The 27,154-nt window shown below is 30.9% G+C and overlaps 1 protein-coding gene across 4 annotated transcripts in view; it reads left to right on the forward strand.

The window, feature by feature from the left end:
* The first annotated feature begins 482 nt into the window (after positions 1-482).
* The window catches only part of LOC142328857 (major facilitator superfamily domain-containing protein 6-like), a 92,022-nt gene continuing 65,350 nt past the window's right edge, over positions 483-27,154 (forward strand). For 3 of the 4 annotated variants that reach the window (XM_075372973.1, XM_075372970.1, XM_075372967.1), the window contains exon 1: positions 483-748. The gene's annotated coding sequence lies outside the window, so the exon portion shown is untranslated. Of the gene's footprint in view, positions 749-19,044; positions 19,113-27,154 lie in introns of all 4 variants that reach the window. The other variant, XM_075372968.1, reaches the window with a different exon arrangement.

Consider the following 27,154-nt stretch of genomic DNA (forward strand, 5'->3'; position numbering starts at 1 on the left):
TGTGTTAATATAAACTTATGAAAAAAATAAAACTTTTTAATTCACTAAAATATTGGTCTACACGATTCATATTTATTGGTAACACAATGATTTGGAAAAAATTATTAAAGTAATCTAGCGATATTTTTAATGTATAGATATGATTAAATTATTTTCACAATCTATTAATACAATTTTTATCAACAATCTTTGAAAAAAAGGTAGGAAATACACGAGTATAATTTAAAATTATAAATTTAATATGATTTAAAAATAACACTTTAAAAAACTATAGGTACTTAAATTAAAAAAAATAATAATGACTAAAGACGTAATGAAAATTTACTTTTCACTAACACATGTAATAACATAAAATCGATTTAAATTGAGCGCTTACATATTTATTTATGTATATTAGTGATAAATAATAACTTTAGATAGCGTTAGCCGTCCCCTCTCTTTAAGTAGTCAACGAGCTCATAAAGGTATAAAGTTGCTGAACCCCGTAGCATGCGACATTGGTATACTGTGTGTAATATAACTGTCGGTAAACTTAATTGACAGTGTAGTAAAGGACTACTAACTTATCTTCCATCAGATGTTAACCGATATAAATAATATACTGATGTCAGCCTGTTATTATCTGATTACCACTAATAATAAAAATTATTATAAATAGTAAGAAAAAAGCTTAAAGATTTATTAATAAATTTTTGTTAGTTTTTATTTTAATAAAATAGATCGGCTGTCTTTACATTTGATTTCTTTGGTAAGTAATTCTTTCGTTATTTTAAATTACGATAACAATAAAAAAAAATAATAAATGTGCTAGTTACATAATAAAAATAAGAAATTAAAACAATAAATTATATTAAAGTAATTATTTTTAGCACTTTAAAGATAAATTCTGATATTTAATTTTATCGTAAGGAATTAATTTTATTTTTATTGTTTTTTTAATTTACTGTGTATTTATATTATGACTTATAAAAGTTATTTAATTTTCAGTACATTTAAATATTGTAATTGTGCTTGAATACATTTATGTATTTTCATCGCCGAACGATGCAGAAAAATTTGTTTATTTAACTTTCTGTATAATTTAATTTACAAAAACTGATATCCAAAAATTTGGATTCGGAATTTTTATAGATTTCAGGTTTCAGTACATCTTTATTCCAAAAATAAATAAATAATCGGGAAGATGTATATATGTTGACATGTATTTTGATTAATGTATTTGGACTAACTCAACATAAATTCTTTGAAAATGGTTAAACAATTTCTATTTACGGGACATTGATGGCATTAAATTTTAAGAAGATTTTTAAAAAATAAGAAAGGTAGGTTTTTATTTTTAATTTTTGACTTTTTGTCGTAGAAAATTGAGCTCGTTTTGATGAAAGTAATTAATTCATTCATTTAAAATTCCACAATTTTAAGTCAAATGAACTTTTTTTTTTGTTTAACCTCCGGGTCTTCCGTTAGGCATTGTTTCAGAGGATGAGATGAATGATTTGTAGCGTGTGTTAAAATGCCATGTCTGACCTGGATTCGAATCCGGGACCTCTGGATGAAAGGCCGAGATGCTACCACTCGCGCCACGGAGGCCGGTAAGTCAAACGAACTTAAGGATGGGAGAATATTTTATAACTAATTTCTCAAACATGGTACCGCTGATATGATAAATGAATAAATTAACAATTAATATAATTCACCTAATCATCATGTTGATACGTTCTCTAGATCTTTCGGCTTACTTGGAAGCCATCATCAGGAGTTAAAATGCATTTAAAGTCAAAAGTTTTAAAATTTTTTAAATTTTAACTGATTTTTTTAACTTTTGACTTTAAATGCATTAATTTTAACTCCTGATGATGGTTTTTCCAAGTAAGCCGAATGATCTAGAGAACGTATCATAGTGCTGGTAAGGTGGATTATATTAATTGTTAATTTATTCATTATTTATAACAACGGACAAGGGGCATTACTGTACCCATACATATCTAATATGTAAATGCGAAAGATTGTGACGAATTCTGTCTGTCCGTTTGGAACAACATCAAGCGAAAACCAACCAACCGATTTTTTTCACATTTTTAGGATATATTTACGAGTATATAATCCCAGGGAAGGGTTTAAGTCATAGATGGAGATCCCAGCTCCCTTGTGGGTGAAGTTGTGAAGATCTCCTCATCAAACGTCTGTGTACTTAAATTACTATCGTTACCACTATTCTGTCTTTTGTAATTTAGTTCTATTTTTACGTAAATTCTGTATACTTTATTTATTATTTATCAATATTATTCTCACATGATTATTACGAACACAACAGGGGTTCGAGAAGTCTCTTGCAGACGGGAAGGGTGAGTGAAGCAAGCCCTGATCGACTAGTTTATATATATATATAAATATTAAATAAACTATAATTTGTTAGCCTTGTTAAATAATACTGCCAAATCGGGCCGATTTATTAAAGAAAATAATTACTCCGAAAAAATAAATATTTAAGCTTTCCAAAAAATGAGGGATATGAATGAGAGCCGTACGTACTTTAATATCATTTTCTTTAAAGTTTAATTTTCAAGGTTGAGAATCCAGTTGTATCTGGTTAATACGAGATACAAGTTTCGGGAACGCTTACAGTATTTAGACATAATAAAAAACTTTTTAAAAAAGGGGGTCCCATAAGACCAGACTAAATAATAATTAAATTTTATATAGTTTTTGATACTTTCTGCTTTTCAGGTAATGAACATTTTTTTATTGAAAACTCATGATCCTTTTTGCAATTTTTCTGTAAACACTGCATAATTTTGGTATTAATATTTAAAAACTTTATGGTATATTGTATATACAAATTTTATCAGGGCAAACCCGTGAAAGTTATGCGATGTTTTGCAGGCTCTTTTTTGTATGTTATAACTTAAACTTCATTTAATGACCGATTTTGATCCTTTTTTTAAATAGAAGAACTTCTTTAGCGATGTCGTTTTTTCTAAGCAACTAAAGTGGAAGTTTTTTTTTTATAAAAACTTAAATTGTCTACATAGACATTTGGAAAAGTTTTTCCTGTATTCATCGCTTATACTCGTACTGGGTGATTATAATATAATAATATACAACCTAATGTCACTCTGAAATTCAATAAACTTTCTCCCGAAAATTCTAGAATATCAGTAGTATATCTTATTGTATAAAAAATAATATATGTTGTACTCCAAAGAGTCATTATTAGCGTCATAATTTCTCTGAATTCCGTTCTTTATTTTTTTAAAAACGCTGGTCTCTAATTTTTGTTATCTAGCTGGTGGATGTTTCATACGAGTCACACGATATTTAAAATAAAAATAGAATAAAGTAAAATAAAATATTTTTAGTCGGGAATCAATTTAGGTCTAGTGGGTGGTACAACAAAAAACACAGATGAAAAACAACCCGTACTTCCGATTGGTGCCAAAAAAGTCGAAATTTAAACAGCTGAAAAAAGTAATATTTTAGTTTTTATAATGTTTTAAATAGTTTTTTTTTTTTTAATTTATCTAATCTTCAACTAAAGCATTATTCTTCAAAGATAAACTTATTGTGTAATCTTTTATCTAAACTGTCTACATAAATAAGTTTTTTTTTTTTTAATTCTCCTTTATAATTAATTTTACCATGTTTTCTGGTAGGGCATCATGATTTAACAATAATTTTGATTAGTTTAATAATAATAATAATAATAATTATTATTATTTTTAAATTTCGTTTTTTAAGCGGTAACCGCACAATTAAAACCACTAATGAGAGATGAATTAACGTAACTTGTGAAAAATTCCAAGTCTAATTGAATTTCAAATATAGTAATAATTATAAATAATATATACAAAAAAAATAAAACATATTTTTTCATATCAAAACAAAAATTTCCACAGAACATTCCGTAAAGAAATTTATATAAATCGCTAAACATTAACACTTGCATTTATTATTCAGTAAAGTAGAGTTAAGAATAGAATTTGTCTACATAAAAGAGTTTATTGACCTAATTAATATTTGTTTTCTAAACAAAAAAATAAAAGTTAATTTACGTCAAACTTTATTAAAAGTGATTTTCGAGTTCAAACTTTTGAGCTATTCGATAGCTTTGTCATTAACTGTGAAATATACAGTTCTGGAACCGATTTAAAAAAAAAGATTTTTTTTAAATCTTAAATTTAATCTTAAAAAAATTTAATCTTAAATTTTAACCACTAATATTGCCAAATCCCCCCCCCCCCGTAATTTGAGTCACAATAATTTGGGACAACTCAATGATCGGACATACAACTTTTGAATCATCTTTATATAAATCAATATAATAAAAACTCCCTACTGAACTACTAAAACTACCACTACTACTATTATTACTACTACTAAAAATCCACACGTCTCACTCAGTGATACAAGCTTTAATTGAAACGGAAGTTTCTAAAAGAAAGAAAAAAAATAAGGACCGATTTTGTTTCCCTTCACCCGAAATTGACGGGAAAATTCAAAATTTGGCGTACGCATCAATAGAGGGTCCAATCCCTACAGAACCTTTTAGTAAGCAGAAGGAGGTATAGCGAAAAATGTCAATTGATAATTTTGGCCGGATTTGTCCGGCCATTATCGGAATTGTTGATTAAATCTGACTGCGTCCTCCTCCGAGAGTTCAATCCTCAAAAAAAAGTTTTTTAAAACTTTATTAAAAAGATCATACAATATACAAAAACCCGACGAAAAAATTACTGCACAGCTTCTTCATATACGGGAGAAAAGAAAGATAAATAGTAAAATTATTGTTATAGCCATCCAAGAGAGGGCGTAACTTATATAATAAAAAGATATCGAATAGAAAAAATCATGTGAAGTTTTATTTTCAGGCACGGTATATTTCTGACATTTAGATGATAGCAAAGAAACGTAAAACACTATAGATGTTATTTGCACAGTTTGTCTCGAAATTTAAGGAATCGTTAAAAAAAATCGAACCGCATCCCTCCCTTCGGTATCCCTTCACAGGACTGAAGTAAAGTAAAAATACAGCACTCCATCCTTTACGATGATACCGGGAAAAAATAAGGGATAAAATTCACAGTTAGAGTCAAAAACATTGGGAGATGCAGCCATCCCTACTTCTAACCTTTTATGGAGTAAGAATGAGGCTTTCAAGCACACAAATGATAAGGAGTTCTTTTTATGGATAAAACTACTGAACTACTGTGAGCAATCTAGGCAGCTTTGCTCCCAGCCTCGGGAAACAAGCGTACACTAAAATAAACTTAAATCGAGGATATCGTATGCATTTTATTGAAGCAGGAAAATGCCAAGTCCTTGAAATCGAACGCTCAAAAACAAACTACCAACATGCCTAGTTAGTCTTTTAATAACAGGAAAATTTATCACGAGATATTCTTTAGAAACCGATCGAACGAGTACCTATTAATAATTATAAACAACTTTTATATACAGCCAACCCACGATTATTCGTAATAATAAGCGGGAAGAGGATAGAGGATAATCCAAAATCATAGCAAAATCGCGGTTGATCCAAAAATAATATTTAATAAAGTGATATGTGTTAAAATGACCTAATACTGCAGTACAGTATTTACATGCACTATTATATTAAGGTATAACGGTTAATAATAAAATAAAATACAGTTCACTTTACGACACGATTACGTACCTGGTAAAAGTAATATCCAGAGGTTTATTCAAAATAGGTATTTACATATAACAAATTTTCACTATCACTAATACTGTACGTAATAGATTATAGATACAATAGTGTATATGTAGTATATAATGCATTAACAAACACTTATTAAAACTACAAGAACTTAAGAGAAAAATAAAACATAAATATTTATAAAAAATTAATAAACTGTGCATTTTACTCTTTCAGATATTTTTAAAAAATAAGACGCGATTGATTGTTTAGTGACTGAAAACCACTAACTTTTAATTGAACTTCGTAGTTTGCGTAATATAATCGCAAAAACTATCGTCCTATCATATTCACAATGAACTATAGTACAGCATTATCATATTCTAAACAAGCACACATTTAATAGCAAATGAATGAAGGCGTAAACCTACCACAGAACAATGAAAAATCTTTAAATTTTTGGCTTCTTTATACATTTTTCCGAGAGGCATCGCGTTTAAACCGCTCACAGATAATCGGGAGTTGATTATATTTCTCATTCCGATATGACATCTTTGTGACAAAGTGTAATTATCTCTTTTTTCATCTTGAAGGTTCCTGATTCGAATCCCAGTCGGGCTTGACATCTTTTGACTCGCTAAAAAATTAATTTATCATAAAAATATATCAGTAGGTTAGGTATAATCGGGCGTAGACCTGTATTTACAAAAGAAAAAGAAAATAATCTTTAATGATACATACTTTTATTAAATAAAAATTGGAAATACCGATCTGTAGTAAATTCTGAGTTGGAGCCTCACAGTAAGTTCGATTGTTCTGTATTAATTATTATAAAGTTAGAATACTTATATAATTTTTTCAAAGCTTAAAATGTATAAAACAGAAAAATTGCTAAATGTATCAACACTATCATTTCAATAACAATAATACATTTTTTTTTCTAATACGATAGGTGGTTTCGTGTAAATATTAGTAACGAATTCATGAAAATAAATCGTGTAAAATTTTTGCTGATTAAATTAATCTCGGAAGAAAATAAATAATAAATTATAAAATGTATAATTTCTATTCGCCAGTCGTTACTTCTGAATTGGAAATTATTCATAGCATTTCATCAATTATTATTAGGAAAATTCTATTAATTTATAAGTAATTGATTACACCGATGCCAGAATATTTTTATCGATGAATTCAAAGCTAAACAACGATTTATATAATATGGGGGAAAACGTCCCGGAGAGTCTTATATTATTTCCCTTTGACTTTTTTGTTAATCTCTGTAATTTCATTTTGTTACTGAAATTCATCATTAAAAAATGAAATAAAGAAAGGTAATTTAATAATAATCTTTTTTGTTCAATATTAATAGAAAATGATTTTTCACCCGAAAAATATCTAATTTCGGCTGGTAACGCCAAAAAAAATTTACAAGCAAGCCCTATTAATTGTCTGACAACGGTATACAAAAGAATCATTTAGGAATTTTTGCTTAGCTGCCTTTTTTGTTGTCATTCTATAACCAAGGTTGCCAACCCTATGTCCGCGAGCACGTGGCGTCCATCGACCAATTTCTATGTGTCCCCCGCAATATGCTTAAGCTGCCAAATTGAGTGTTGTTGGGTAGAGATGAGCAGTATCGAATTCCTCAAAGTATCGAATAACAATTCGGTATTCGGAGGGTGTATCAATAATTTTTATTACTTGCTTTAACTCACATTGTTTTTATCAATTTTTAATTTTTTCAGTAATCTTTTTTTTATGTTTGTCCTCAAATTTTGCATCCTTAATTTAACGTACTTCCTGACATTGCAGATTGGTTCAATTTTGCACATTTGCTAAGGCTGGATGACAATATAATATTCCATCATTACTTTTGCAAACGTCCCCCCGTACAGGGGTAAATTAACAATGCAAGTGTTTAACATACTTCCTGACATTGCTGATTGATGAAATTTTGCCCAGTTAGTAAGGTCGGATGACAAAACAATATTCCACCATTACTTTTGCAAACAAACATCCCCCCCCGTACAGGGGTAAATTAAGGGTGGAAATTAATAGTGCCGGTGTAAATAATCTTTTGAAATCCAAATTAACCTATTAATTTAACTCATGCAATGTTTGATAGTAATTTGATTAAAGTATGACTAAAAAGTATAAAGCAAGATTTAAAATTTTTTTTTACATTTTTGTAATATTATTTGAACACTTTTGTTACGCATCCCGATATCAGTAAAAAGAATTCAAAGTCAAAAAATACTCGTTTGATTCGTTATGATAGCGATTCGAGTTCTGTGTATTTGAATGCAGCTGTCCGGTCGGCATCTCCTTTTATTAGGGCACCTAAAAAAACCTTATCTATGATGAGAAGGCCCAGGAGAGTTTTGATATTGAAGGAGATATCAAGATGAAGTAAAGAGAGAAAAAGGAAGTTGATTCGTGGAGATATCGATAACGGCTGGTCTGAGTGCTCATCGACAACACTGAGAACTGAGCCGTTATCACTGCATTTATGATTTTTAAGCTTGACTGAAGAAATAAAAAAATATTTTAATGCCAAAAATATTGGAAGGACAGGTAGAAGGGAAAAATTGTGTAGGCAGGCCACGTTTGGAATATGTAAAACAAATTGTTAGGGATGTAGGATGTAGAGGGTATACTGAAATGATACGACTAGCACTAGATAGGGAATCTTGGAGAGCTGCATCAAACCAGTCAAATATGACTGAAGACAAAAAAAAAATGCCAAAAAAAAATTTAGTTGAACGAACTAATTCTTGCTGTTGGTGGATTTGGTCTTTCTCACAGACATCATGGAAAAAGTGAATTCTTTATTCTTAAAACTGCCAGGAAAAGATAAATATGTCGTTAAAGTGATAGGCTTTGTAAAATCATTTAAAGCAAAACTGGTTTTATGAATAACACAGCTGCAGATAGGATTTCTCGTGCATTTCCCAACTTTGTTAAAGTCATGACTTTATGACCATCTTTGTCAGTTTACCGTCATGCGATGCGATCCTGCTCTCCCTGGCGATACCAGCCGCCGAATGCGGCGACCAAGTAATCAGGATGTGTTTTGTGTGTGTTTTACATAAGTTTATAATATTTAATAAACTGACGTAATACGTTTATTATCAACAAATAAACGAAGGCCGCACGTGTCATTTTAGTATGAATTTTTCCGGTCATAAATACCTTGGTCCCGGTAACGAGTTAAATCGAGGGTCACCTGTAGACGAGGACGACCGTATTGTGCAACTTCATGATCAGGCGTACGAATACGCAAGTGGGCCCGACGTTATCCCTAAGGCTGATCGACGAGCGATATATGCTTTTAGTGACGATTTTATTAATAATTACAACTTTCATACTGCTGTCGGTGCTGTGGGACTTGGTGCAAAATATCTTACCGAATCGGTTACAGAGTATTATATCCCACAGAATTTAATATGTCCGAAAAAAGAGGAGTAAAAGATACCGATGAAGGAGGGGATTCTAAACGATTGAAACGTTCGGCGGTCAGAGAGGTTACAGATCATCAAAAGATATCTCCATCTGCATCATGAAATACATCTGAAAATCGAGGAACTGGTTCGTCTGAATATAATTCTGGTAAACCTATATTTAAACATAGTCGTATGATTTATACAAAGGGTATTCAATTTAAATCTTTCAAAATTAAAACAAAAGCAGCTACTAATTTAGATCAGTATTGTATTACGACATCGTATGCACAGGTGCCAGTAAATTATTTATCTTGGTATTTGATAGAATCAGAATTTAATAATATTCCTATCGGTTATAAAATTATTAAAATAAAGAATACAATTACACCTATGGTATATCGTACACATTTTTTGGTAGATAGTACATCATTGGCCTACTGTAATGCGAATAATTTACTACTAGCTATCAGCGCTATGGGATTAAATAATAAATTCCATGGAATAAACTACGACATAAACAACTACAGCAAGTGCACCAATGATACCTACGGAGTTAAAATTAGAAGAAATTACCAAATAAACTATATGGGATCCTACTTTGAGAGGGAGTACAATTGATTTACAAAACGTACCAGCCACGTTGGGTAATATTATTGAATTAAAACGTTATTACTGTGTAAATTATGATGGCGCTACTAACTTGTATGGTTTACCAGAATTAATGCAAAACCTTAATTTATTCCATTTAAGTAATTCAAATATTTGTTAGAATGTTTAATATCGATTCACTGCTAAATCCGATCGATTTTAAACTTTGAAATTTTCATTATATTAATTTGAAATTTTCATTGTATTAAATCTCAATTTTTTACGTTCACTATACAAAAAGATAAAAAATAATATACAAAACTACCTCATTTGCATTTTTCCATTAAAGTTTTCATCCAAACTTTAATGCCATCACTGATATATAGAATTTTTTGGAGTCATTTTGAAAAATTTATATTGAGCCAGTCCGATGTTATTAATCAAATAACAGGTAACACACACCTACGTACAAAAAACATACATCCATCTGGAAATTTATTTAATTCTTTCTTACGTTTTTTGGACTAAAAACCGATATCAACATTTTGACCAACGCTATACATTCGGGTGCTAGAGCAATACTACTGCCGGGTAAATAAAAATTAATTTTTTTTTGTGTAAACATTTTTTAATCTCTGGAAGGTGTGAAAGTATAATCATGTAACTCAGTATGGTGACGTGTGTACATGTGTGTGAAGCACTAAATCTCATAAAATAATCAAATTTTTTTAAACAACCAGTAAAATTTTGTAAGCTGGGTTGCCAGTTTTTCTTCTGTACGAAGAAAAAAACAAGGTTATTCTACTTCACTGTAAGGTTTACCGCAGTGAATACGTAATAGTTAAATATGTATAATTAACTGGATATAAATAGCAAACTGTTAAAAAACTATACAGTACAATTTTTATATTTACATTACGGAAGTAGTTTAATTTCTATTATATCAATCATGTATTTAGACGTAAAATAAGTTAATAGATTTTTACGTATTATACCATGAAGGTATTACTAGTACTGATAACACTGCATTTGTTTGCGACTGTTTATATGTACGTATATTTATAACTCATAAACTCAGATCAGCTTTAAAAAATATAAGTAGTTGTTAGCATTTACTTATAATGATTATAATAATATAAATTAGAAATTGCTCACTTTATAAGTTAACTCCATCGAGTATTAGTTATGTTAAGGTCGTCAGCTTTTTTACTTTAAAGAAAGTGAAACCGTTACTACACGAATAAATTACTATAGAATATTTAAATATTTTTATGATTATTAAATCACTTATTACGAATAATTAAAATTATTATATCGATGAACTTAAAAGAAATTTCTACGTTCAACCCAAGAAAAATTTCATAAATATGGCTTTAGAAATAACTAACGAAAAATGTATTTTTCAGATGTCGGATAAAATAAATTAAATCGTTAAAAAAAATCAGTTAATTCAAATTCTGTCAAAGGTATTTAAAAAAATTACCTATTTTACGAAAACGAGTTTCAAAGAGTTAATGGTTGAACAGTGAAAATCTGTAAAGTCATTATATATCTTCTTCAAAATTTGAAAGGAATTTATATACTTTGAGATACCGCTCTAAGATTCATATGATTTTCGAGCGACTTGCATAAACTTATGTGGGTGTTTGATGACTAACAGCAAGAATGTATGTCAAAGTCACAAATTTGATATCTCTTTAAATTAGAGGTAAAATTACAATTTAACATTTTATTTTTACTTTTTTACTTTCCCGACGAATATATTTTTTTAAAGAGGAGGAGGAACCCCATTTACGGGCGCCTAAGCAGTGTCGGGCTCGCTAACAGGTTCCGCCAGTTATAACCAAGGGCGTATGTATACCTGCGCACTACCGACTAAACCTTCACCCCTGGCTTCTTCCTTCCTGGGACTGCTAATAAAAACATTTTATCAGAAGTAGAGGGAATCGCCCACACACACATACAGTCATAACAAACCAACAAATGGCACACACCATACAAACAACACCACTGGAAGAAACACATACACTACGTCAAATACAAACACCGACAACATCACAAGAACCCTGCAGAAAACAGGACAAAGCTTCTAATATCCACAACACCCACGCGTTACACACCCACACAGCAGTCAAGACAGAAATCTCAATTAGTCACACCGCTTACCAGTGGCCACCATCAGACGCACGAGCAGAATATCCCCAGCCTCATCGCATCCAGGCGACCCCCACACGTACAGGGGATCTCCTAGGCACTCAGCCGATAACCTGTCCGCCCCCGCGCCATTCTCCTCTGCGGGACTCCTCATATAATTGCAGCTTCCTCATAACCGTCCTGACGAATCTTTCCACAGTCTTCCACTGTGCCTCACCTTGTAGTAGGATTCGTGGGGTATCTTCAGGGCGAAACATGTGCTCACGTCTCAGGTTGCCGAGCATCTCTCTACGCTCTATGGCGAATCGCTGGCACAAAAAGAATACATGTTGGGGGGTCTCTTCCACCTCGCACTCCGGACAATTTTCAGATAGATCGAGCCCGAATCTATACAAATAAGACCTGAATCCTCCATGACCCGCCAGGAATTGTGTTAACTCAAAACTCAGTGTACCATGGGTCCTCCGGCACCACCCCCTGATGTCCCCAATAAGGCGGTGGATCCACCTACCCTTCATGGCCCGGTCCCACCGCTCCTGCCATGTTTGTGCGATCTTTTCTTCTAGTTATTCAGCAGAACGCTTCCTTTCCTCTAATGGGAGTGTTGTCAGTTCTCTGGTTCTGCTACGCCGCATTATCATCAAGTCTATAGGCGGGAATCCAGCAATCACCTCAACCGCCCCCCTTGACACCGTCCTATAGGCAGCCGCTACTCTGATGCAACACCACTTACGGGTGGATTCCAATTTACCCCTGTATTTGGCAAATCTAACAACTCCCGCCCACAACTCGGCGCCATATAGCAGGGCTGAATAGACCACACCAGTAAATCCGACCCGACGAATGTAGCTAGAATAGTTATATTAAAGATTAAAGTGTAGTGATCATGTGAAAAATGGGGTATCGGATTATTTGTAAAACTTTACGTTTTAGAATCCAACTAGTTCATTTAGACAATATATATATATATATATATATCATATATATGTATATATATATATGTGTGTGTGTGTGTGTGTGTGTGTGTGTGTGTGTGTGTGTGTGTGTGTGTGTGTGTCGCACTTCTTTTAACTTTACATCTCATAATTGATCGAACCGATTTTCTTCAAATTTAGCAAAATATTTCTATATATGGAGCCAAGTGAAAGGATACGTGAGGTTTCCTTTAGTAATTTAGTCTTAGAGATATCAGTTATTTTTACTTTCCTGTCAATTGCTCTAGAGCTAAGCTGCAAGAAGAAAAGTATTGTAATTATTCAAAAAATGAGATGTGGGTTTTTTCATTTCTCGATCTTTCATGACCCAGGGACCCAATAAACAAAAAAAAGTAGAGAGTAATTATCGTATGTACATACGTTGGCGTGTTTCAAGCTTAATAACTTTTGATTGGATAAACCGACTTTGATGAAATTTTGTACAGAGACTCTTGTATATGAGGTAATTTCGCGTATTTATGTATACCAGGTTACGGACTACCAGCACAATGACATGATGTCAACAGTAATCTGCAGAAATGCCAAGGCATCTGCTTGCAGTCTGGCGTGTAATTATAAATGTACCGGTAAATGCTTAGTCTTAAACAAACTCAGACCGACAACTTCTGTGAGCGGTCGGCCGTTGAGGGCAATATTTAGGGGTGGTGGAGTTGATTAAAGTTTAGAAATATCGATTTTTAAAATATTTTTATACTTTTTTTCATGTATCATTAGTTTTTCATCACAATATAATAATAAATAACCAATGCCAGGAAAATATAACGACTTTATTGTTAGATTTTTCTTATTTTTTTTTATTTTTATGGTTCCTGCAGGTTTTATTTAATGATACAACTGGTGGTAAAAAGCCGATCTATTTGTTTCTATGTTCCACATTAGACGTCGAATCGTTTGGATAATTAATTGTTTCTTGTCAGTTTTTTTTGCCGAACTATCAGTTTAATAAAACATTATAAATCTTTTTAATTAATAAGAGTTTGTTTTTAAAATCTTAATTATTAGTATTTATGCCTATAATCTGAAATTTAATTTCGTAGCAGTGTAAATGATAAATATGAAAAATAGATAAGACGGGATGGTAATTATATTTATTAATATATTTTACTATGTATGAAACATAAGGAAATGTTATATTTCTATTTAATTATTACTTACGTTGTACGTAATATTCTTTTATGAAGAATTTTAAAGTATTTCTTCTAATTAGACCTTAATAAGGAAAAGTTAAATGAGGTGTTCCACAAGTTGTTAATGGAATTTGATAAAAATAATTTATTTTATTGTTTGTTACAGAAAAGCATTGTTGTATAATAGTTTTATTACACTATATTACGTTCTTTAATTTAAATATATGTAAAAAAATCTGTTTCATTTTTAAGCGTTTATGAAATTCTTCGATTCATCATAACTATCGTAAGGATAGTGTTTTTTACGTTGACATCACTTCTTTCCCCGTAAATATTTTTTTTTTTTAATTATTATTTAAGTTACTCCGAATCAGTTAAGCCGATCGTTATAAGCTTTGAAATCGATTCACTAACTATTTTGCTAAATACTTCGATCTTTACAAGGAAAACTGTTTAACCGATTGATAAATTGTTATCCAAACTATTTAAACCACTGAAACATTTGATGTTATCAATGACTGGACATAAATTTTTTTTTTAAATTTATGTCAATAAACTTAAAATTTAATAAAATTACAATTAAATTTATTAATTATTACTTTAAAAATGAAATATTAATTTGGCAAGTATTGTATGAATTTCCCGGCTATTAATGGGGGGGGGGGGTGAATTATGATGAAATTTTATTGTAATATTATTATTAAAATAGACCAAAAAAGTATTAAAAAATTCCAAGAATCGATATTTTTATACTTTGATCGCTTCCCCACTTCCAAATATTGCCCCCAAAATAAACACATTTTTTCACCCAATTGCACTACTGCTATGCTTAGGAAGGCAAAAAAAAATAAATTCGGTTAAATATATACAATAAATAAAAATATAGCTTTTTATATTTTTAGGGAAGGAGGATAATTTAGAGGCAAAATTTTTTTAATATGGTAAAAGCTTGATATAAAGTGGGGTTATGTTTGTAAACTTTTGAGAAAATTGACCCCAAAGAAACTACCTACCCCACACCTCAGAGATATTGACACCAAATCTTTACCAATAAATTGCTCCATATACACGAATCTCTGTGCCACGTTTCATCAAAATTTGTTTATCCAGTCAAAATTTATTAATCTTCAAACACGTTGACACATATACAAACATAACCCCTCCCCGATTTTTTTTGTTTTTTAAGGTCCCTGAATCATGTAACTTCGAGAAATGCAAAATCCCCCCATTTTTAGACTGATTACCATACTTTCCTTCTTGGAACATAGTATAGCTCTTAGAGTAATGTTGCAAAGAAAGTAATATGAAATTACGAAGAAATCATATTACTTCTTGAAATAAAACAAAAGAAAAACGTTCTTATGATTTATTGACTTAAATGTATCAACTGATTTATATTTTTAAAATATAAGTCTATTTATGAAATGAATTCTAATATCCGAGATAAACGATTTTTTCAACGGGTGAATTATCCAATCGCATCATTTCTCAAAAGTTTCCCTTTCGGTAAAATAACTTTCTTTTTCATTTACAATGTTGTTAAGAAGTACTGAAATAATATGTCATGTACTATTCTAATTTTTTTTATCATTTAAAATTTTTTAAGAGGTATTACAGAACAAAAATAAACATTAAATGCACGAATAACCTTGCTTTGTGTGTTAGAAGGACAGTTGAAAAAATAGTTAAAAAAAGATAAATAATAACAATAATATTGTATTGTTAAATTAAATAATAACAAATATAAACATTGGCCGGAATTTATCAACCTAATTTGACGCGCTTAAACTTTTTAGTAACAATTATTTAAAAAAGTATAATTACATACGTAATACTTCGGCGAGTGCATTAGGTTTCGTATAAACAAAAAATAAGATATTTTTTAACAATATTTGTAAGGTATGTTAATATTTAAACCATTGAATGTTTATAATGTTGATTTTTCGTTTGATTTAAAATCATTATATTTTCTACCACCTTGTTTAAAAAAAAAATCAATTCGCTTAAACAGGTGTTAGTTTTAGATTAATACAGTGGAACGCCTACAAAACGGAACCTCCAAAAAACGGAAACCTCCTCAAAACTTACGGTTTTCCAAATCCCGATATATTTTTATAGAAATTAATCTCTTCAAGATGGAAAATTAATCTCTTCAACTCTGTAAAATGGAAACGGAAAGGAAACATAGATTTTACTTTTAATTTTACGTATTAATCTTGTCCCATAAGACAGAAAGAAAATTAAAAAAATGATTGTACATTCCCACGGTTTGCTAATTATAAATCCAGTAGAGATGATTATTATTATTATAATAATACAGTACTGTAACTGTTGTTTATCTAACAATCAACTTTCAGGTGAGGCTAAAGATGTAGACACAAGAAATAGTTATCGACTGGAAAAATAAAATTAAAAAAATAATCGCAGGTTACGAACTAAAATATATCGGTAATTGCGATGGAACTGATTTTTTTCGAGCTTTATCAAAAAAAAACACTGTGCTTAAAAAATGAAAAGTGTATTGGAGGCAAACAATCCAATGAAAGGGGACTGTTCTGGTATGCGGTTTTGCGGATGGCACGTTGCTTAAACCATTGGTGATCGGTAATCTTGGAAGCCTCGCTGTTTCAAAAATGTCGTTCAGTTACCACTGGAATGGTACGTTAATAAAAAGTCTTAGATGACGTCTAACATAATGGAAAAATGACTATATAATTTAATTAAAAAATTGTTAATGAAAATATAAATATTCTACTGTTTTTAGACAATGCGTTATGTCACCCTCATGGAAATTATTCTAACGTAAAACTTGCGTTCTTTCCACTAATCACAACTAGTGTAAACTCAGCCAATGAATCAGGGAGTTATTAAATCACAAAAATTCATTATCGGAAACACATTCTGCAGTCGCTAGTCGCCAATATGGATTCATGTTCATCTGTTCAAGAACTGACTCATAACTGTACTGGATGCACTAAGGTGGCTCTCTTCATCGTACAAACAAGTTACAAATAACTGTGTTAAAAATGCGTTTAAAGAAGCTGATTTCTGCACTGAAACCGATAATGATTATGTTCCCGATACTGTACTTTGCGTAGTACAACAATATTGCGTGAAGTTGAATTTCTGTTGCATAGAAAGTGGTCAAACATCGGTTCATGCTGAAGGCTACGTGGGTATTGATAGTGATTTGATAACCGAAGAAGGATTTTAGTCTGTAGATGAAATTATTTTCTCTGAAACAGGGAAGATTAACGAAAGTTCAGAAGAAGAAGAAGGACACGGAGAGGACGCAGAGAACAAAATTAACAGTTTCGGAGAAGAATTGCGTATGGTCTAACAGCTGGAAGAATTCACAATTCATATAAACAGCGATGATTTTCAACAGAAAATTATTTTATTTTTAAATTAGTGTTAAATCATGTTGTGTTGTAGGCTAAGAATTTTTTTCTATTTACTTATATTACTGAAGTTTATACTTGAAGTGAAGTGTATAAATTATTGAAAACAAAAGTTCAAAGTTCAAAGAATATGTCTTCTAATTCAACGTAACTTAAATGAAAAATTACTAACTTGTAAAAATATAAAACACCCTCTTTTAGTGTAACTGAACAATTTTTTGAAAATTATTGGTTAATGTTATCTATATGCAGTATAATTTTTGGATTATTCCAAATGTTTATGCGCTTGTCTAACTTTATTTGTATAATTCATACCACAGGACCTCACGATAAATTAGTTCGATCTTTAAAAATTCTACAAAACGGAAACCTCTTCAAAACGGAATTCTTACTCGGTCCTGTCAGATTCCGTTTTGGGGAGGTTTTACTGTATTTACCTTTAATATTATTAATATTAACTCCTCCCAATCAATGATAAGCCTATCATAAAAAAAAAATTATTTTCTTTTTACGTTTTTAAAATATTTGAAAAAGTGATGCTAATTTTTTTAACGATACGCTTTCTTTAACGTTCAAAATTAGCTCAGTTGTTAATCAGTGGCCGGATTAAATTTTCTAATATAAATATATCTTAGTAAAAAGGATATCTACCTACTTTAGTTGATATAAAGACGTAACTTAGTTTGTACGCAGCTACGATTTACACAATGAAACTTGAATAATATTATTACAGCCGACAAAAACAATAATAAATAAAAGAGAACAAATGGCGAGAGTTAAAGCAAGGTTATACAGTTAATATACAACATCATTACTCGTGATGTAAAAAATGCATTATAGAGTTCTATGCACGAAAGATTAAGATACTGCTGCAAAGCGCTACGGAAGATTAAGCAATCATTTAAAGTAAACTTTTTATTTTATAGAATCGTTGGTCTGTAGATCGGATAAGAATTGTTCTCGCTTCTCTTTCTTGTTAAAAAAAGTATTAAATTTATTTTATAATAAAAATTTATATATATAAATTGTACTCATACTTAATTAATTTTCTTGTCGTTAACACTTATTGACGCATAAAAATAATAAATATGTCACGAACAAGGTGTTCAGTTCTTTACTAAACTTACGCCTACTAATTTATTATTATCGGCAAGGTAAGGTTAAGAAAGTTAAGGTCGATCGTGAATTTCAGTTAGCCTTTTAAGAGAAAGTTAAACGATTTTATTAAAATGAAGTTCGATCGCGACTAAGTTTAATGTTTCATTAAAGTATGTACGATTATCCTTGCTTACAAGGATATTATGTGTATAGAAAACTAGTAATATTTTACTTATCGATAAGCGGCGGAATAATATCGATTTATTCTCTTGTAATTCTTTGCCGTTTATTCTATTTAACGATTGAAGTCGTATGAGTAGTGGCTGCCGTAAGTGTGACCGTTGAAGGTGACCTGATAGAACACAAAAATGACATAGTTGTTACCACAAATAAGGAACACGATTAAGTGCTGGGCTCGAGAGAAGAGAAGCGATCTCCCGTTATTTTCTTAAATAAACCGAATATACTGTTGTTTATCGGGTTTTCAAGCCCTCTAAATTATAGGTTTTATTTACTTAACGATTGACATTTACACTTTATTCACTGCAGGAGCTGATTTAAAACGAACATTACTATTTCCAGATAAAGCGACTTCAAACGACGTCTGAGGTTCTTTACATGCGTTTCAGTCAAAATAGAGTCAGGAATAGGTAAGGAAAAGTAGTATATTTATATATTCCATTTTTAACGGGGAGAGAGAAGGAAAAAATACCACCTCAACTTATTAACAGAAGGGCTGAAAATATAATCTTTCAGGATTACCATCTTAAGTTCTTTTGTTAATATTAAATGTATGATAGAACTAACAGATAAAAATTGGGTGTTAAGTCGAAAGGTTTGTAAAACCGAGTAATGGATAGAATTTTCATTTCAATTTGAACAAGAAATAACTTTTCAATCTTACCCAAAGTAAACAAATGGTTGAAGAAAAGGTCCGTTTGCTGTAGAAGGTTCTTTATATTGTCCTTCGGCCGATTGTCGGTTAGAATCGGTTTTAATTAACAATACATTCTGGCTACAGTTTTAATTAAAAATGCATTAAGAATCGTACTGAACTACTTTCCCGGCGGATATAGCTAAAATACCTATATTAAAGGTGAAAGTATAGTGATCGTGTCAAAAATGGAATAAATCTTTACTTTTTAGGGCCTAACTAGTACACCTAGATCAAAAATACATATGTATGTACGTAAGCACGTAGCGCTGCTTTTGGCCTTGTACAAGATCTGTAAATAAAGTAATGAGACTGGTTCAGAAAACCTTTTATTTACGATCCAATATAAATGGACTCTATCATCTTTGAAATAGTTCCCTTGGGAAACCACGCAACGCTTCAAACGGTTTTCACACTCTTCGTAGCATTGTTGGAACTCAGAAACCGGAATATCCTTCAGATGGCCCGTTAAAATGTTTTTAATGTTTTCTACTGTTTCAAAATGGTATCCTTTGACGTGTTTTTTTAAAGTCGGGAACAGGAAAAAGTTGCTGTGACTTAAGTCAGGTGAATAAGGTGGTTGAGGAACTACAGGAATGATTTTCTTTGCCAAAAACTCATTAATTGAGAGTGCAACATGACAAGGTGCATTGTCATAATGCAGCATTTAGTTGTCTTTGATGGCTGGTCTCACGCGAACAACTCTTTCCTGCAGTCTTTCAAGAATTTCTCGGTAAATATATTGATTACAGTCTGTTCAGTAGACAAAAACTCCAAAAGTCTCCGATTTGCTCAACACTGTTGTCACTTTTTGACGTTAACGGTCTTCCAGAGCGTGGATCGTCCGCAACTGATTTCCGGCCATCTGAAAATGCTTTAAACCACCTAAAAACTTGGGTTCGTGACAGAGCGTCATCTCCATACGCCCTTTTCAATTTTGAAAAAGTTTCAGTAGCATTCTCACCGAGTTTAATACAAAACTTGATAGCATAACGTTACTTATAATTAGTACCTTTCATTTTTGTAACGCACAACAAAAACTCTTTCACGAAAAGTTTGCTTACGTCTCATATGGCAAAAATAGACTAAAAATATTAATAACTAATATAAATCAGCTGTTCATATAACCGTATGTTTACTAGTAACTTTACAATATTTCCACTTTGGCTGTCAAAAAAAAAACTAGCCTCATTACTTTATTTACAGACCTCGTATCTCAGAACTGACCAAACCGAAGTTCTTCAGATTTGGTTCAAATATTTTTATAAATGGGGAATTGATCATAATACTCTTTTCAAAATTTATTTAGAGGGTGGGAGAAATCGCGAAAAAAAATTCGGTTTTCTTCAGAGGCATTTTAGAGAAAACTTTATTAAAAATAAATTTGATACATACAATGCATGTATAAATAATAAAACTAAAAAAAAATCACAAAATCTTTCACCACTTCTTAAAATTAGAATTATGTTTTTTTGTTCTATTTCGGTTTTAATATTTTTACAAATTATTTTGGTACATTATACATTATAAACAGTTGTTTTTTTTTTGTAGACTCAAAAAATGTCTACAGTTTTCCAAAATTATAAACGTCGGATTTGAAATACAGAAAAGTTCTTTCGAAACTTTTTACATTCTTGTTTTAGTGTTTATTGGAAGGGGCGTTTAAGAGGTTTAGGGAAAACTGCTTAACTTACGAATATTTTTAGAAAATTTGTTTTAAATTTATTCCACCTCTAAAACAGATAATATTCTTTTTTCTATCTTTTGGCTTTAACATGATGCTTAATTCTTATTTTGGTAATCATTATAAGCAATAAAAAAAAGCCTTATTGATACGAGGGTTCAAACATTTTAAAAAATTCCAAAACTTTTCTAATGTCACTTTTATTTAAATGTTTGTTATGAAAATAAAAATAAGACTTTTAATGATTGAATTGCAAAGACTTTACGGCGAAGCTGTATAGGTTTTGTAATGAAAAAGCTGTAGAACATAATCGTGTGATTTGGCAGAAATAGGAAAGTCATGCAATACTATGCCAGCTCTTTTCATTTACCATACGAATAAATCAGTCGAATGGTTAAGAAATGGCAAAAAGTATCGAAAAAAAAACAATAAAATTTTGTTTAACTGAACCAACTCAAACCACACTTATTTTGAGCTTTGATTTTTGTCCTGAAATCATTTACTAATATACATTCAGAGCTTAAAAATCATAATATCTTAATCCTTTAAGATTAATTAAAAATTAAGTTTACTTAGATTTTCATCTTATAAATTTTTTCCAAGAAATGTATCTTTATCTGATAAACCATAAAAAAACAGTTCTGCAAAATGTGGGTCAAATTGCTTGTTCCTCATTCGAAATAATAGAGAAGTTTAATTGAAAAGCTTCAAATTCTAATTCTGTTCTAAATATATATATATTTTACTAATGAGTATTTTATAAATAAAATAAATGTCACCGATTAGGTACGGTTTTAATTTTCTTTTTTTTTTTTACTAAGAAAACGCAGCAAAATTTTAAATGTTAAAATCATTATATCCGGATGTTCTAAAAATTTGTCTAAAAAGAAGCTAGGTTTTACTGTTCGTTACTAATCCCTTAAGAACAGAAAAAAAACTTGACTATAATGAAAGTGATCGATTTTTTTTTGGTTTTCTATGAAACGGAAACATACGAGTAGCATTAAATTAAATCAATTCTCGTTAATTTAAATCCAAAAGTTTAATCATAAATACAGTTTAATGATTGTACGAGACATATTCATAAAGTAAGGGCCGTCGGCTTATATTTAAATATTAGCGGGTCTACAATTTCACGCAAACAGGGCCATCTATCGGCTACTTACGAAGCCACGGCAGTTGTTTTTTTTTATTCTTTAGTCGTTTGCCTGTCGGTGAATGCAGATCGTAGTATTCGCGACAATCGTTTCTCCCGCCAGTTGTGAAGTGCGGGTTATGATTCGATTTTTGTGTGCAAAAGGATCTTCAGCTGTTGAAATTCATCGGGAGTTGTGCCTAGTGTATGAACTTACATTAATGAGCGAAGGAAAGGTTAGACAATGGTGACGAGGCTTTAAAAATGGCCGTACAAATGTGCATGACGAAGAGCGGAGTGGCAGACCCAGTATCCAGACCGACGAAATCGTTGAATAAGTGAACCGAAAACTGCGATGTGATCGGCGATTAACGATTAGTCCTCTAGCTGATGAATTCCTGCATAATGGACGCACCTCTATCTACACGATTGTCACAGAAAAGCTCGGATATCACAAATTGTGTGCAAAATTGGTACCGAAAATGCTCACCGATTAACACAATGAGCAAGGAATGTGCAGTGAAAGATCGTTTTTGGACCGCTATCGACAAGATGGAGATGATTTGTTTTCCCATATTGTTACAGTCGACGAGATCTGGATATCCTACATGAACGTAGAGTAGAAAAAACAGTGGCGCCATTCAAGTTCCCCAAAACTGAAAAAGTTTAAGCAATCTCCGTACTCGAGTCGTAAAATGTTGGCTACCGATTTCTGGGACGTAAAGGGCGTCATTTTGGTTGATTTCATGGAATGTAGATCAACAGACCAGCTGGATTACAGCTGACGTGTACTGCGAAACGCTCATCAAACTGAAACGTGCGATCCAAAATCGATGATGCGGGAAACTGTCATCCGGCGTAATCTTTCTTCACGACAACACGCGTCCTTACACCGCTACCTTAGCCAAGAAGAAGATTCAATATTTTCGTTGGGAATGTTTTGACCACCCTTAATATAGTCCCGGACCTTGCACATAGCAACTACTTCCTCTTCTTGCATTTTAAAAAGTGGCCTGGTGGACAACGGTTTGTAAACGATGAGGAACTCAAGACTGCTGTTGTCAACTGATTCAGTTTCCAGGTGGCAAACTTCTATGTAGAGGGGTTAAAGAAACTGGTACACCGTTATGAAAAGTGCTTAGAACTGAATGGCGATTATGTAGAAAAGTGAAGTAGATATATAGCAAACTAAAATTGTAAGAACTTTTTCTCACGAGTTAATTTTTTTAAAGACCAAACGGCCCTTACTTTATGAATATACCTCGTAGTATTCTCTTTGAAATTTATGAAATAATACAATTTCTATAAAATTACTGAGATCCCGAGATTAGTTTACCGGGGATTTAGATCTTTTCGTTAATAAACCGTATTTTGTACCATTCGGTTAGGTAGAATTTTGAGCTAGGCCTTTTACGTTGAGCACAGTGCAAAAATTAAGGACCAAGGAAAAAGCCTTACGCGAGTCTTTAATTGGTACTCAGAATTGTGCGTCACACAAAGTTCAACAGTGTAATTACCAGTCAAATTTCTGTTAACTTTTATTTGTTTGTAATTTCACTTAACCGTTTATTATTTTAATTTTCTTTTTTTTTACATTTATTTTCGTTTAATTGAACGTTAACTATTTATATTAACCGTCTTACATTTTTTGTTTTTATTATTTACATGATTAATTTACGCACGTAAAGATATTGCAGATATTTTGATTTGCATAAATCTGTTGAGAAAGCGTGAATTCTAGCCATCGTTATCGTCACAATAATTCAATCTAGTAAGAATCAAACATTTTCGATGTGTTCCCATAGCGTAGCAATACGTAAAGTTTAAAAAAATATTATTATCGACAAGTGGTTGTAAAAATAAAATTTATATCAGCACAGGAGTGAAACGACTGGGAACTACTACGTGCTGGCAATCGCGTGGTCTTAACAGGAGTATTTAAATATTTCATGTAGTTTTAGAAATGCTATCTACAAACAAAAAATACAAAAATAAAATTTAGCCCACTTAATAAATTTTATTCACGATAAACATTTATCTACTTTTTGTATAACTGTCACGATAAACGTGACAGTTATACAAAATCAAGCTTTAGTATACGGCATTTATTCACAGTACTAAATTATTACTTACCCGATACTGTAGTACTGTAAATAACCAAATGCCTAAAACCTCTTTCACAGTTAAATAAATATAATGTAAAAACAATTATTAACATCGGTCCAGCACCTCCCAATTTAAAGAGAAAATCGGTATTAACAAAAAACATGTCGAGTTTTACTCTTAATAAATGCTAATGTGAAATTGTATAAATTTGTATAAATCTGTGAAATTATAACAATCTAATCTTTACTAAGAATAAATAGCTCAATACCAGGAAAGAAAATTATTTTTTCAAATCTGATTTAAAATTGTGTAAATTTTTAAAGAGTGATTAAGCTAGGATCGTTCCAAAATCATTAAGTATTCATAAATCGACTAAAACATTTTGGAAAGTTCCTCTCTCTTTCTCTTTCCGTATATATATTTATAATAAAGTAAATTCAGTTAATTTTTTTCTTTATAGATATGTCAAATAATACCGAATATAGAATTAAATCTCAATAAACCCTGTTGAATTATATTTTTAATTTCAATCGAGCTTAAATCTGATGAGGTCTCAGTGGGAACTTCTCTTTTCCGGTAATTGTCCTTACTGACCTTGTAAAGATTCATTTCCGCCTACTATTCAGTCTGAGCTGAAAAAGTAAAATGGTTTAATCAATAAATTTTATTTATGCAAGTTGTCATTATTCTCTTTATTTTAATATAATTTTTAATAAATGAATAACAATAATTCAAAGAATTCTTTTTAATTAAAAAAAATTCTGATTGCTACTCTACTTAACGTACTTTATAAGAAATTTTGAAGGCTAATTCTAAATTAGATGATGTAACATTAAAGAATGCAGTATTGAAATTGTGATGTACATAAAAGTAACTGTAACATTTGACCATGATTTTAAAAAACTACATTAAAAATTAAAAATAGTATCTTTTTTCATTTATTTCTTAATATTTCAAATTTTTAAAGTATGTGCACAATTATAAATGAAACATTATAAAAAAAATTATAACAACAATTTACTAATCCATTATTTAGAGCCGACTTCGGAAGGTAGAAATTTAAAGAATGCTTGAAAAAGTATTTTTATTTACTTTTTAAGTCCGATTTTATTGTTTATGCTTATTTTATTTTACACCTATTGATATACATTTTTTATAGTATGAATAGGAATACAAAAAAGCATGTCCGTTTAAAAAAAAACACAAAAATTGTTAGCATGGTACGGAGAAGGTACAAACTTTGGTGTCTTGATAAATTATAAAAAAGAATGCATTAAACGACATAGGACGTGGGAAATAAATAAATTTTTTAAACATACAGTTTTTAAATGTTCGATTTAAAATAACTTAAACATCAGAATTAAATTAGGATATATTTTGTTATACAATACGATTTTAAGCCCTAATGACGGAGCTGGAAGGAATTAATATAATTTTCCGCGCATATTATTATATAATTTTATATATAATAATTTTCTAAAAATTCTAATACTTCATTAACGTACTTACCACTGTGCCAATTAATGTAAAAATAATAATTCTAAAAAAACTCCATACACAGTAATAGAGAGAAAAAATTCAATAAATTACCAATAGTTAACTTTCGTGGAATCTCGGATCATCAGTTGGTATATAATTCTACAATTATATGAAAAAATAAAAATAAAAAATCTAGCAAATATAAAATTAGATTATTTTATGATTGGCAATTTTTTTATTTTAATTTTTTCATATAATTATAGAATTATGTACCAACTGATAATGCGAGATTCCGCGAAAGTTAACTATTGGTAATTTATTAGATTTCTTCTCTGTATTGTTTTTTACAATTATTATTTTGAAATTTTATATATATATATTTGCGCGTGCGCACACATACAAATTCGAAATAGCAGCCTACATCTTTTCTGACGTCGATTGAAAAAATTAAAATAAAATTTTAAATGATTAGAGTAGTAAAACTATTTTTATTAGGGCGAACCACACCCATCTTTTTAGAAGTCGGTTTTTGACCTTGAGAAAGTTGTCATAATAGGAACTTTGTTGTTGAATTTTTAGATAAATGATAATTATGAACTCCGTTTATTCAAAATAGAACGGCCATTAAATTAAATCTGGTGTTTCATTAACTCAGGGAAAATCAAAAAGCTCTTGCTCAAGAAGACCGATTTTCGCTAACTTAATTTGGTTTAATACTGCTTACCCGTGATGTGACTGGTAGCATCTCGGCCTTTCATCCGGGGATCCCATTCGAATTCCGGTCAGGCATGGCATTTTTCACACACGCTACAAATTATTCATCTCATTCTCTGAAGCAATACCTAACGGCGATCCCGGAGGTTAAACAAGAAAAAATATATGCTTACAATAGATACCGCAGATAAAGAAAGATCAACGTTTTAACTTTCAGCATCATAACGAACCACGCTTCTAACTTGCCCTGCTCAAATTTTTTCAGCCTTAAATTGAGCGTAACTAAAGAAAATTTCAACCAATTTTTATCTGCACAACTTCAGATACTACTATAGCATATCTAATCTAAATTTCAATGAAATTGATCAAGTATTTTAAGAGATTTTCGGGTCACAAAATTTTATACATTATATATATATATATATATTGTAACAGGATCGGTATAGCGACCCTGAGGAACGAATTCCTATTATTATAAAAGTAGTAGAGAATACAATAATTGGAGAATTCACAAAGGGACAAAACCGAGAACCCTTTTTATAAAGAATAGGTCTATTTAACAATCGTCATTTGTTATACTGACCGCTGGCACACAATAAACATCTATTTTATCGTAAGAAAAGCTACCGGACCTGTTTAA

This window comes from Lycorma delicatula, chromosome 8, assembly GCF_047948215.1.
Source record: "Lycorma delicatula isolate Av1 chromosome 8, ASM4794821v1, whole genome shotgun sequence".
NCBI classification, from domain to species: domain Eukaryota; kingdom Metazoa; phylum Arthropoda; class Insecta; order Hemiptera; family Fulgoridae; genus Lycorma; species Lycorma delicatula.